The following is a 12,473-nucleotide window of genomic DNA, read 5'->3' as shown; positions in this document are numbered from 1 at the left end:
CGTAATAGGCATTCGATCATTATTTGTGAATGAATGAGTAAATCAGGTTTCCTAGGCTGATGAAACCTTTTAAAAGAGAAAAATGAGGAAGACTCTCCAATCTGATATGCCTGAAGGAGTGTATCTAGAAAACACAGGCAGGAATGAATGTCGGTGTTGACAGAGATAAATCTTGTACTTAGCTTTCTGGCCCCTCCTGTCCATGATCCTACTGGAAACACTACAACTAAGCAAACTACTGTGAAGAGAGCAAAAATGGTTAACTTGCTTTAGGGCTTGAAGGCCTCTGGGCAGTGACCTAAGAGAGCAAAAGAGGAAGCCGAAAGGCTTCTTAAGGCCTAGTCTCAGGAATCAGGTGATATAACTTCTGCCTCATTCTAGTGGTCAAAGCAATCATGAGATCCACCCCCCAGATCCAGCCCAGGATGAAATACCACGAGCAGAGCAGGGCGCAGGTGTTCCAGCTGCGCTCAGCCCCTGCCAGCCCTCATCTAATTCGGCTACGTGGGCGAGCCCATGCATAGACCCCCGAAGGAGCACTCAGCCAAAGCACAATTGTGAGAAGTAAGAAATCATCCTTTTTTAAGCTACTAAGTTTTGTTTTTTCAGTACGCGGGCCTCTCTCTGTTGTGGCCTCTCCCATTTTGGAGCACAGGCTCCGGACGCGCAGGCTCAGCGGCCACGGCTCACGGGCCCAGCCGCTCCGCGGCATGTGGGATCTTCCCGGACCAGGGCACGAACCCGTGTCCCCTGCATCGGCAGGCGGACTCTCAAGTACTGCGCCACCAGGGAAGCCCTAAGCTACTAAGTTTTGGGGAGGTTTGTTAATGCAGCACTAGATAATAACCCTGTAGTAGAATCACCAGGGGAACTTTTGAAAACTGCAGATGCCCTGGCACCACGTCCAGAGATCCTGAATTGGTCTTGGACAGGGGCCCAGCCATCTGCTTTTTTTCCCCAAATTCTCCAGGTGATTTGATATGTAGACAGAGGTATTAATCATAGGTAGACAGATATTTCATAAATGATAAAAGACAGAAGGAGAAAAACTGAAGTTCTTGAAATGCACACTCTAGCACATTTGTATAGATAGTGAGAAGAGAAACAGTCAGCAAGAGAAATACTAAAAAAGACAATGATTTTCTCATTTTCTTTGTAAAACCCCTCTATCTTAAAGATGTGAAATTCCTGCTCCAGCGATTACACTTGATGAAACAAATATAAAACAGCCAAGACACTCTAAAGCCCATTAGCCACATTTGGGCCTCAGAACAGAAGGCACTCCAAGCTCTAAAGCCCCAGATTTATGTTCCCATAGCTGGAAACTTAGCCTGAACTAACACTTTCCAGATATAGGAGGACAGAACTGACTGCTGTTTTAAACCAAAGAATTGCATTGGCTCAGATGTCTCAAACAGAAAGCAAACGACCAAGTGTAAAGGGGGTAAATAGCAGCTTTATGACAATTAGCGGAAAGCAGAGATTTTCTTACAGCCTCTGAAAAATAACTGTCCGAAGGCCCAGACCTCAAATCTTAGATTCTTTTCATTTTCCATGTTCCATATGTAGTCCTCACATCTTCAGCCAACTTTTTTAGCAAAAGTACAAATGTATCAATTCTACCGAAACAAATACCTGGACCTTCTCAGATGCCAAGACTGGCACCTCCAACTTGTCCCATCCATACCTGCAGTGATCACCAGGGGCACTGCTGCCTCAGGATAAAACCCAAATATCCTCTCAGTTTGACCTCTGCTTACTTCTGCAGCCCCATCTCTTAAACCCTAGACACACTGAATTTCTCTCACTTCTTCAAAGGCTCACACTCCCTCTCGCTTCAGGACCTGTTCACCCAGTTCTCTCCCTGAAACACTCGCACCCTCCAGATGTCCGTTTCTACGTCTGGCCCGCCTCTGCCCCACCTGACACCCTGGTATGAACTAAAAGAGCTATAACTCTGCAACCCAAGCATGGGGACCGTGTAGCAGGTAAAGAGCATTGTCACAGCAGGATCCACTGAACCGGGTGGGACTGTAAATATTATATTATACCCATCTTCCTGTTACTGCACACCTTCTGAAAACCTAGATTCTAATAATTGCTGCATATCTATTCAAATAACAGAGAGATTCTCTCCAATTTTTGTGTATTGTAAATAAGGTTTTGATGAACAAGCTCCTAACCAGCTGACCTTAACTTTGAATAATTTAATTTAATGTCTCTAGGCCTCAGTTTTCCACCTGTGAGAGCAGGAAGCTCAAGGGCTGCTGTGACAGCTTCATAACACAAAACACATGAAACAGTGTCAGGCCACATTGTTCTCTCCAGGAAGCTTAACTGTTAATATTATTATTGGGGGTTCAATCTGTTTCTATTTAGGCTGACTTTCTCAATTCATTGTATTCAACAAGTATTTATCTATCTTAATGTGCTTAAGGCACTCTGCTAGTCCTAAGGATATAGAGACATAGCAAGTACTTGACCATACTCTCAAGGAGCTTAGAACCTAGGAGGGGAGACAGATGTAGAACAAGTAATTACAGACATGATAAGTGTTACAAAAAGCCCCCAGGAAAGGGTACCTGGCTCAAGGGTAGTGAGTGGCCCAGGGAAGATCTCCTTGGGGAAGGTGGCCATTTAAGAAGTTAGTTGGGCACTATTTGGAGTCCCAGGAGTACAACATAAAGCTCTAAACAGATACGGCTGAACTGCTTTCCAAAAGGATCAAACATACTTACACCTCTGCCAGGAGTGTGAGAGTACTTTTCACCATACCACCGAGGCGCATATAGACATTTAAGGCTTGTGACGTTTATCGTCAAATGCTTCTGGCAACATAGGAAGATGTCATGTGACACTTAAACCACTTGTCTCGCCTATCCCCTGCCATGAGACAACTTTTATGTAGCTGCAAATAGCCAATAACTTATTTCTCAACTGATTTCCAGAAAATTCTTCATTTAGAAAAATCAATTGCTAAGACTAAATTCTAATTAGGACTTACAAACGTTAAATTATAAATATCTTAAAATAAATTATTAACTCTCTGTAGGTAGCCAGGATTCTGGGTGACCTGAAAACATTCCAGAGCAGCAGATATCTGGGAGCCAGTCCCTGTTTTGGCTGTGTTCTTTGTTATATTATAGTAAAGATCTGAGAGTGTCTGCTCAGCCTCTGGCACTATTCAAGGCACTAGGGACACACTGGTGAATGCGACGGAGGACTCAGGCATTAAGCAAAGAAGTGCCATGAAGAGCCCTCCATATATAAAAGACTAGGCTGCCTTAGAGAAACCGTCCTTAGGAAGTGACTTTGAACTGAGTCCTGGAGGGTGAGAAAGGTCTGACCAGACCAAGGGAAGGGGTGGTGGTACAGAGATGGTGGCTTTCCAGGCAGAGGACTGGCTCTGAGCCAGGAGGGAACTTAACGCCACTTAAGGAACTGCAGGATGGTGTGGTTTGAGTGTCAAGCACATGGAACTGATGCCAGTGAGACAGGCAGAAGGCAGGTCCTGTGGGCCCTTGCAGGATATACTAAGAAATTTACGTTTCATCCTAAGTGCAATGGGAAGCTACCGGAAGGAATTTTAGCAAGATGGGGTAATTTACCATTTGGGTTTTTAAAAGCTCACTATGGTGGCAGGATACAGAATGGCTCAGAGGAGGCAATATGGTGAGAGGAGACCAGTGAAGAGCCTGTTGATAGCTGAGAGTTTGGACCAGTGCTGAGGCAGGGGAGATGGCAAGAAAGGCACTGTTTGGAGATAGATTTTATTATTAGAATAGTCCGGATGTGGTGACGGACTGGAGGTGAGGGATGCAGGAGAGGGTATCAAGAAAGACCAAAGGTTTGTATAATGGGGGTGGATGGTGGTGCCATGACTGAGAGGAGGAGCAGGTTTTGGGGGGAAGGAACTACTGTTCTGGCACGTTGGGTTGACAGGGACTCTGAGGTACCAATACAGTCGTCAGGTCGGCTGGAGTTTGAACTGAAGATAAAAGCCGGGGAGTCAGCATGAGTGTAAGCAAAGCCATGGCTAGAAGTGATTGTCCAGAAGAGTGAGAAGGAAGAGGCCAAGGAACCCCAGCACCCAGGTATGTGGTAGATGAGGAGGAAGCAGAGGAGGGGAAAGGGAAGAAGGTTCCCCAAGATAAGAGAGAAGACAGCAGAACGTGACACTACAGAGATATCGTGGAAGGAGGAAGTGGTCCACGGTGATGCTGCTGCTGAAGAGTCAAGTGGGAGGAAGCCTGAGAGGCGCCGCGGGGGCGTCCTAAAGGGGTTCGTGTGACCTCACCAGAAGCAGTGTCAGTGCAGTGGTGAGATCAGGAGCCAGATGGGGCAGATTTAGCATCCCCAAACCGTACTCTTCTCTGTTGACTCCCCTGACCTCAGGGGCAGAGCTCAGAGGGACACCTCTGGTCCTGAACCCAGTCTGCAATTGGTAGCCTGAAGGTCTTGATCAAGGCTCCGACATTGTGAATGTTTGCATTGACGAAGGTTTGGATGTTTCTTCTTCAACCTTGAATGGGTTCCTTTAGGGGCATTGGTTGGAATTAGATAAGAACCAAGCAACATGATGGACTGTCCACAGGCTTACCCAACATGCTTATTATACATAGGAGTCTTACTAGAACAGACTAAACTACCATATGTACTACAAAGATGGAGAAAAAAAAAAAAAAAAGATGGAGTTCAGGGCTCTTTTAATTCTAATTCCTTCCTGTTTATGAGTATATGAAACCAAAGCCTCAGGCCTGGTCTTATTCCTCGGCACTCTGAATTGTGCTGGCTCAATCTGGAGGATGTCAGTGCCTCTTCCCAGGCCACTCACCATCCTTCAGTTATTCTATATCTAGAAGCCTGGGCCGCCTCAGACTCAGATTTAGTGTCTCTTATATAAAGTTTCTGCCTTTGACACTCCTATTTTATTTTGGTCTCCTTTTTATTTTCTCTGCTTTTTGAATATGGATGTTTCCTATTACACTGCGAAGCAAAGCATTTTCTCTGACATTAAAAAAAGAATGCTATTTTCACCCACTGAATTTAACCTGAGCCCCGCTTGGTTTCCACCGCAGAGCTGAGAGGGCTACACATGCTTCTTGGGCAGCGCCTCCACCCTGTCATCGGCCCTTTGTCCTCACTGCCCACCTATCCGTTGTGATAAGCTCCGGCTTCTACATCCTCTAAGGTCAAATGTTTGGCCTTAGCATTTTGAAGGATTTTTGACCCAGCTGCCAACACTTCAGATCAGGAAATGTTACTTTAAAACCCTGGTTACCAAGATCCTCTTGAAAACGCTGGCAATCTAGCAATCCTGGGCCTGCAGTCTGTGGCGTCAGCGGGTTGAGACTGAGAAGCAGCTGTCCACGGTGGATAAGGCTGGGTACGTGAGTTCATCACAGTACCCAACACGCCCTACCACTCCCTGACACTAAGGCTAAGTGAAAGTTGCCCTTTATCATCACTCTTCCAGTATTAATTTTCTTAAAGTTAAAAGTGACATATTTAATGTGCCCATATCTCTATCAAAAGTGGGAAAATATACAAGCAATAGAAATAACTGCATATTTTAAGACAAATAAGAAAAAATATATTTGTTTGTGAGAGTGAATCATTTCTCCCACACCTGCCTGGCCCCTGTAGGTACTGGGTTTGGGACCTCTACCCTAGGGATGCCTCAGCGCTCACACGTTTCTGGATTGACCAGTGTACAGACCATTACATCTGTGGTCTCCCCTATCCCTCAAGGGCTAAGGATTCTCTGGTCTCTGTTCTTCGTGCAGAGCATGGGGGGATATTTATCCTGTCTGTGCTTTAGAGGAAAACAGACCATTTTCTCAAGGATCATATCTTGTTTTCCTTTCAAAAACATTCTTCTTTTGCCACAAATTTGCGGTAAATAAAAAAAGAACAGGGATTAAAGTTTAGGAAGTTGAGAGCTGTCTTGGTAAAATGTTTTTCACAAGCCTTTACAATTTTTGAACTCGACTATTGGTCTCAGTTACACAGATCCCTTTGCAAGAATCTTTTATCAGTTAACATTCACCCAGAATGGAGAAAAGGGATATCCCCCTCCCTTATAATAATTAATACTGGGTACTTCCCAAGGATTCCCAGATCAGCATATTATAACACTCTCAAGAAACTGAGACCCAGCCAGGTTTAGAGCTTGTCTAAACTAAGAAAGAATCAAGGTTCTTCATATTTCCTCTTGTTCTTCCTTCTCACCCGGATGAATGCTCTCAACTAAATCATGCAACTCAATGTAAGAGTTAATAGCAGCAGTACCCAATTTCAGTTTTGATTCAGAAAGAAAACTCTAAATTTTACCCTTACCTCATTTAAGGACTTAGGACTTTGGAAGTACAAGTATGGTCCTGATAAAATGATACCAGTGAAGAATTCATATCATAAAAATGTCAGTTCTTCTGAAAAATATGTGGATGTAATGCAATTCCAATCAGAATACAAAAAGGATCTTTTTAACTAGATAAAATGGCTTTTATGTTCATATAGAACTATAACTGTTGTAAAATCATCAAGGAGAAAATTGGGTCAACTTGCTTTACCAAATGGTTAAATTTTCAATAAAGCACCTGTAATTGTCATCATCATCATCATCATCAACAGCCCAGAAGACTACAGATACAGAAATGAACAAACAAAAGCAGCACCGAGTCTAGAATTAGATCCAGATACGTAAGGGATATTAACATATGACACAGGTAGTACTTCAATATAGTTGAAAAATGTGCTTTATTTAATAATGATTCTGGGGGCTTCCCTGGTGGCGTAGTGGTTGACAGTCCGCCTGCCGATGCAGGGGACACGGGTTCGTGCCCCGGTCCGGGAGGATCCCACATGCTGCGGAGCAGCTGGGCCCATGAGCCATGGCCGCTGAGCCTGCGCATCCGGAGCCTCTGCTCCGCAGCGGGAGAGGCCACAACGGTGAGAGGCCCGCGTACCGCAAAAAAAAAAAAAATTATAATAATAATAATGATTCTGGGAAAACTGGCTACTCATCAGGAAAATTAGAACCATATCTCAACACCCTATATACAGGAATAAATTTTACATATATTAAAACATTTACAAACATTTAACATAAATATATTAAACGTTTTAATATAAAATAATATAAATAGTAGAAAAAATTTAGGAGAACTTTGTAGGACCATAGCTTGGGGAAAAAGCATCCTAAAAACAACACAAGAGTTCCAGAAGAAAAAAAAAGATAGGTAAGTTTAGCTACATAAAAATAAAATAATGTTGGGAAGATGACAAAAGTTCTGAAGATGGTTGAACTGATGGTTGTATACCAATGTGAATCCACTTAATGCCACTGAAATGTACATTTAAAAGTGGTTAAGGACTTCTGGGAAGATGGCGGAAGAGTAAGACGCGGAGATCATCTTCCTCCCCACAGATACACCAGAAATAGATCTACACGTGGAACAACTCCTACAGAACACCTACTGAACGCTGGCAGAAGACCTCAGACCTCCCAAAAGGCAAGAAAGCCCCCCACGTACCTGGGTAGGGCAAAAGAAAAAAGAATAAACAGAGTCAAAAGGATAGGGACAGGTCCTGCACCAGGGGGAGGGAGCTGTGAAAGAGGAAAAGTGTCCACACAGTAGGCAGCCTCTTCGCGGGCGGAGACTGCGGGTGGCGGAAGCGGGGAGCTTCGGAGACGCGGAGGATAGCACAGCAACAGGGATGCGGTGGGCAAAGCGGAGAGATTCCCGCACAGAGGATCGGTGCCGACCGGCACTCACCAGCCCGAGAGGCTTGTCTGCTCACCCGCCGGGGCAGGCGGGGCTGGGAGCTGAGGCTCGGGCTTCAGTCGGAGCGCCGGAAGAGGACTGGGTTTGGCGGTGTGAACACGGCCTGCAGGTCGTTAGTGCGCCACGGCTAGCCAGGAGGAAGTCCGGGGAAAAGTCTGGACCTGCCAAAGAGGCAAGAGACTTTTTCTTCCCTCTTTATTTCCTGGTGCGTGAGGAGAGGGGATTAAGAATGCTGCTTAAAGGAGCTCCAGAGACGGGCGCGAGCCGCGGCTAAAAGTGCGCACCCCAGAGACAGACATGAGACGCTAAGGCCGCTGCTGCCGCCACCAAGAAGCCTGTGTGCGAACACAGGTCACTATCCACACCCCCCTTCCGGGGAGCCTGTGCAGCGTGCCACTGCCAGGGTCCCAGGATCCAGGGACAACTCCCCCGGGAGAACGCACGGTGCGCCTCAGGCTGGTGCAATGTCACCCCGGCCTCTGCTGCCGCAGGCTCGCCCTGCACTCCATGACCCTCCCTACCCACCCCCCGGCCTGAGTGAGCCACAGCCTCCGACTCAGGCGGCTCCTTTAACCCCATCCAGTCTGAGCAAAGAACAGATGCCCTCCGGCGACCTACACGCACAGGCGGGGCCAAATCCAAAGGGGAGCCCCTGGGAGATGTGAGAACAAAGAAGAGAAAGGGAAATCTCTCCCAGCAGCCTCAGAAGCAGCGGATTAAAACTCCACAATCAACTTGATGTACCCTGCATCTGTGGAATACATGAATAGACAACGAATCACCCCAAATTGAGGAGCTGGGCTTTGAGAGCAAGATCTATAATTTTTTCCCCTTTTCCTCTTTTTGTGAATGTGTATGTGTATGCTTCTGTGTGAGATTTTGTCTGTATAGCTTTGCTTCCACCATTTGTCCGAGGGTTCTATCTGTCCTGGGTTTTTTTTTCTTAATAATTACTTTTTATTTTAATAACCTTATTTTATTTTACTTTATCTTCGTTCTTTCTTTCCTTCCTTCCCTCCTTTAGACAACGAATCATCCCAGTTTGAGGAGGTGGACTTTGAGAGCAAGATTTATGATTTTTTCCTCTTTTCCTCTTTTTCTGAGTGTGTATGTGTATGCTTCTGTGTGAGATTTTGTCTGTATAGCTTTGCTTCCACCATTTGTTCCGGGTTCTATCCATCCGTTTTTTTGTTTTTTTTCTTCTTAATAATTATTTTATTTTAATAACTTTATTATATTTTATCTTACTTTATTTTATTTTGTCTTCTTTCTTTTTTTCCTTCCTTCCCTCCTTCCTTCCTTGCTCTCTCCCTCGCTCCCTCCCTCCTTTCTTTCTTTCTTTCTACTTCTACTAATTCTTTCTTTCTACTTTTTCTCCCTTTTCTTCTCAGCCGTGTGGATGAAAGGCTCTTGGTGCTGCGGCCAGGAGTTAGTGCTGTGCCTCTGAGGTGGGAGAGCCAACTTCAGGACACTGGTCCACATGATGAATGGATAAAGAAGATGTGGCACATATATACAATGGAATATTACTCAGCCATAAAAAGATACGAAATTGAGTTATTTGTAGTGAGGTGGATGGACCTAGAGTCTGTCATACAGAGTGAAGTAAGTCAGAAAGAGAAAAACAAATACCGTATGCTAACACATATATATGGAATCTAAGGGAAAAAAAAAAGGTCATGAAGAACCTAGGGGTAAGACAGGAGTAAAGACACAGACCTACTATAGCATGGACTTGAGGATATGGGGAGGGGGAAGGGTAAGCTGTGACAAAGTGAGAGAGTGGCATGGACATATATACACTACCAAACGTAAAATAGATAGCTAGTGGGAAGCAGCCACATGGCACAGGGAGATCAGCTCGGTGCTTTGTGCCCACCTAGAGGGGTGGGATAGGGAGGGTGGGAGGGAGGGAGACGCAAGAGGGAAAAGATATGGGAACATATGTATATGTATAACCGATTCACTTTGTTATAAAGCAGAAACTAACACACCATTGTAAAGCAATTATACTCCAATAAAGATGTTAAAAAAAATAATATACCCCCAAAACATTGGCAAAATATCTGAGCAAACACCTCACCAAAGAAAATAAATAGATGGGAAATAAATATATGAAAAGATGATCAACATCTTTTTTCATTAGGGAATTGCAAATTACAAAAACAGTGGGATACCATTACACCCTTATTAGAATGGCTAAATCCTAAAAAAAGCTGACAACACCAAATGCTAGTGATGATACTGAACAATACGGACAGTCACTTTGGAAGACACTTTGGCACTTCCTTACAAAGCCGAACACAGTTGCACCATAAGGTCCAGCCATCCACTCCTAGGTGTTTACCCAAATGATTTGAAAACTTATATTCACACAAAAACCTGAACACGAATGTTTATAATTGCCAAAAACTGGAAGCAAACAAATTGTGTTCCTATAGGTAAATTGTGCTACATCCATAAAATGGAATATTATTCAGTGATAAAAATAAATGAGCTATTAAGGCATGAAAAGGCATGTATGAAACAAATGCATATTGTTAGGTGCAAGAAGCCCATCTAAAAAGACTAAATACTGTATGATTTCAATTTTATGACACCCTGGAAAAGGCAAAACTACGGAGACAGTAAAAAGGTCAGTGGTTGCCAGGGGTTCAAAGGATATGTGAGAGGGTTGAACAGATGAAACACACAGGACTTTTTAGGACACTGAAACTATGCTGTGTGATACTGCAATGGTGGATATGTGACATTACACATTTGTCAAAACACATAGAACTTTACAGCACAAAGAGTGAACCTTAATGTATGCAAATTTTAAAAAATCATTTAGGAGGTTAGGGAATGCAGAATGTGACAAAAGAATCTAACTGTATTACAAATGAAACCACGGCACTGAAGAGGATTGGGGGAGGAAGTGCTGACCTAAGTAACTTTGGAAATGGGTAGACAGTGTAAGACAGAAGTCAAAAGGAACTACACATAAGCATTATACTCTTGTTGATAAAGCTGTTTCCCGTGGGAATAGGAATTAGCAATTCTGAATTAGCAATTCTGAATAGGAATTAGCAATTCTGAATTAGCCAGGTTCTCCCTGTTAGCATGGGACTTTACATTTAAGCAAGGAGAGGAGGCTAGTGTAACTCATGATCCAATCTATGCAGGGACTAGAGTTGGAGGCACCAGTATAAAGTCATGTTTAGTTTAAGACAGATACAGATACAAATAGGAATAACTATAGCTAAGTGTATATACACAGGTTAGTACGCACACATACGTTACCTTGCTTCCTCAGCTGTGAGGGCCTAGAAACAACCACATCCTGTAGCAACAACTACTCCTAGGGTTCAGATCTTAGTTCCTAATACCATTCTCCAATAAAAGGAACTAGGGCTCCTTAAAGAAAATGGATGATTCCATACAGGGCGGGAAAACCCAAGATGAGGCTGAAGTATCTTGCAGTGCCAGAAAGGACAGTGCTAAAACAAAAACAAAAACAAACCCTGCATCGATGGGGGTATGTCAAAGGGACACAAATATCCATAGGTCAGTACTGAATGAATGAATGAATGGAGAGAATAAATAAATCTCTGTAAGAGAAATCCAAATAATTTATGTAAATACTCTGTCATCAAGGAGGAGAACCTAACTCCCCACTCCTTAAGTGTGGGCTGCATGTGACTTCCTTCCAGAAGAGTACAGTGTGGAGAAGCCGAATAGGAGTAACTTTATAGCGAGAAAACAGTCAAACAGGTGATTCTCAACCAGGTGATTAAGATCAACATCAATAGTGACAGTATGTACACTTGATGTGATTCAGTCTTCCTTCCCAAAACCCATAACCCCAGTCTAGCCATGAAAAGAAAAACAGACAAATTCCAATAGGGGGCAGCCTACAAAATACCTGACAAGTACTCCTCAAAAGTGTCACGGCCATCAAAAACATGGAAAGTCTGAAAGTGTCACAGCCAAGGGAAGCCTAGGGACACATGACAACTAAATGTAATGTGGTGTCCTAGATGCGATCCTGGAACAGAAATCCTTTGTCTCAGACTTTACTTTCTGGGAGATACACAGGCTAAGACAGGTGGTACCAGAAGTGACTCTAGCCAGTGGATCTTCAGAATGGGATTCTGGAACTGGATTGATCGCCAGGCGGATGGCAACAAGGACCCCTCTGCTGGTGGTAAGTGGGGTAAGAGAAGCCCTGGGGAGCTGCAGCAACACAATCACTAAGATTCCATTAGGCTGGTTTTGAATGAGGTGCAGGTTTGGCTCACGCAATGGCAGTGCACATGCTTGGTGTGGGGCAGTGGTGACGACAGGGATTATTGAGTGAGCTGACTTTTGTGAACACCTTTATGTTGTTGAAAAGAGAAGAGAGAAGAATGACGGGTTTGGGTTAGCCACCGGTCAACTGCAGGAATCAGAAGGCCTCTAAGGCAGTATTTAGAGAGACATTTATCTCCTGCAGACACAAGGTGCTAAAACCAGGCTCAGGACTTTAATAAGAGTAGCAGAGATACAAAGGAGACAACGTTCAGCCTCAACAGGTCTCTTAGGCCAACGTAAGGGCTCTGGTGAGTAATGAGAGGGACGCTGAGATCTGGAATAGGGACATTTAGGAGGATGAGCCTGAGACTCTTAAACTCTCAAATTTCCCCAAACCCTCTGGGCTGGGAGAAG

General features: G+C 44.2%; 1 protein-coding gene across 4 annotated transcripts in view; it reads right to left on the bottom strand.

Annotated features, from left to right (window-relative positions):
- The window catches only part of CDKL1 (cyclin dependent kinase like 1), a 58,588-nt gene that overhangs the window by 26,470 nt on the left and 19,645 nt on the right, over window positions 1-12,473 (bottom strand). The gene's annotated exons all lie outside the window — the stretch shown is intronic.

The sequence above is a fragment of the Neophocaena asiaeorientalis genome, unplaced genomic scaffold (genome assembly GCF_003031525.2).
Source record: "Neophocaena asiaeorientalis asiaeorientalis breed wild unplaced genomic scaffold, Neophocaena_asiaeorientalis_V1.1 scaffold233, whole genome shotgun sequence".
Classification (NCBI taxonomy): Eukaryota; Metazoa; Chordata; class Mammalia; order Artiodactyla; family Phocoenidae; genus Neophocaena; species Neophocaena asiaeorientalis.
Note: the sequence above shows the minus strand (reverse complement) of the source record. Positions and strands in the feature narration are given on the sequence as shown.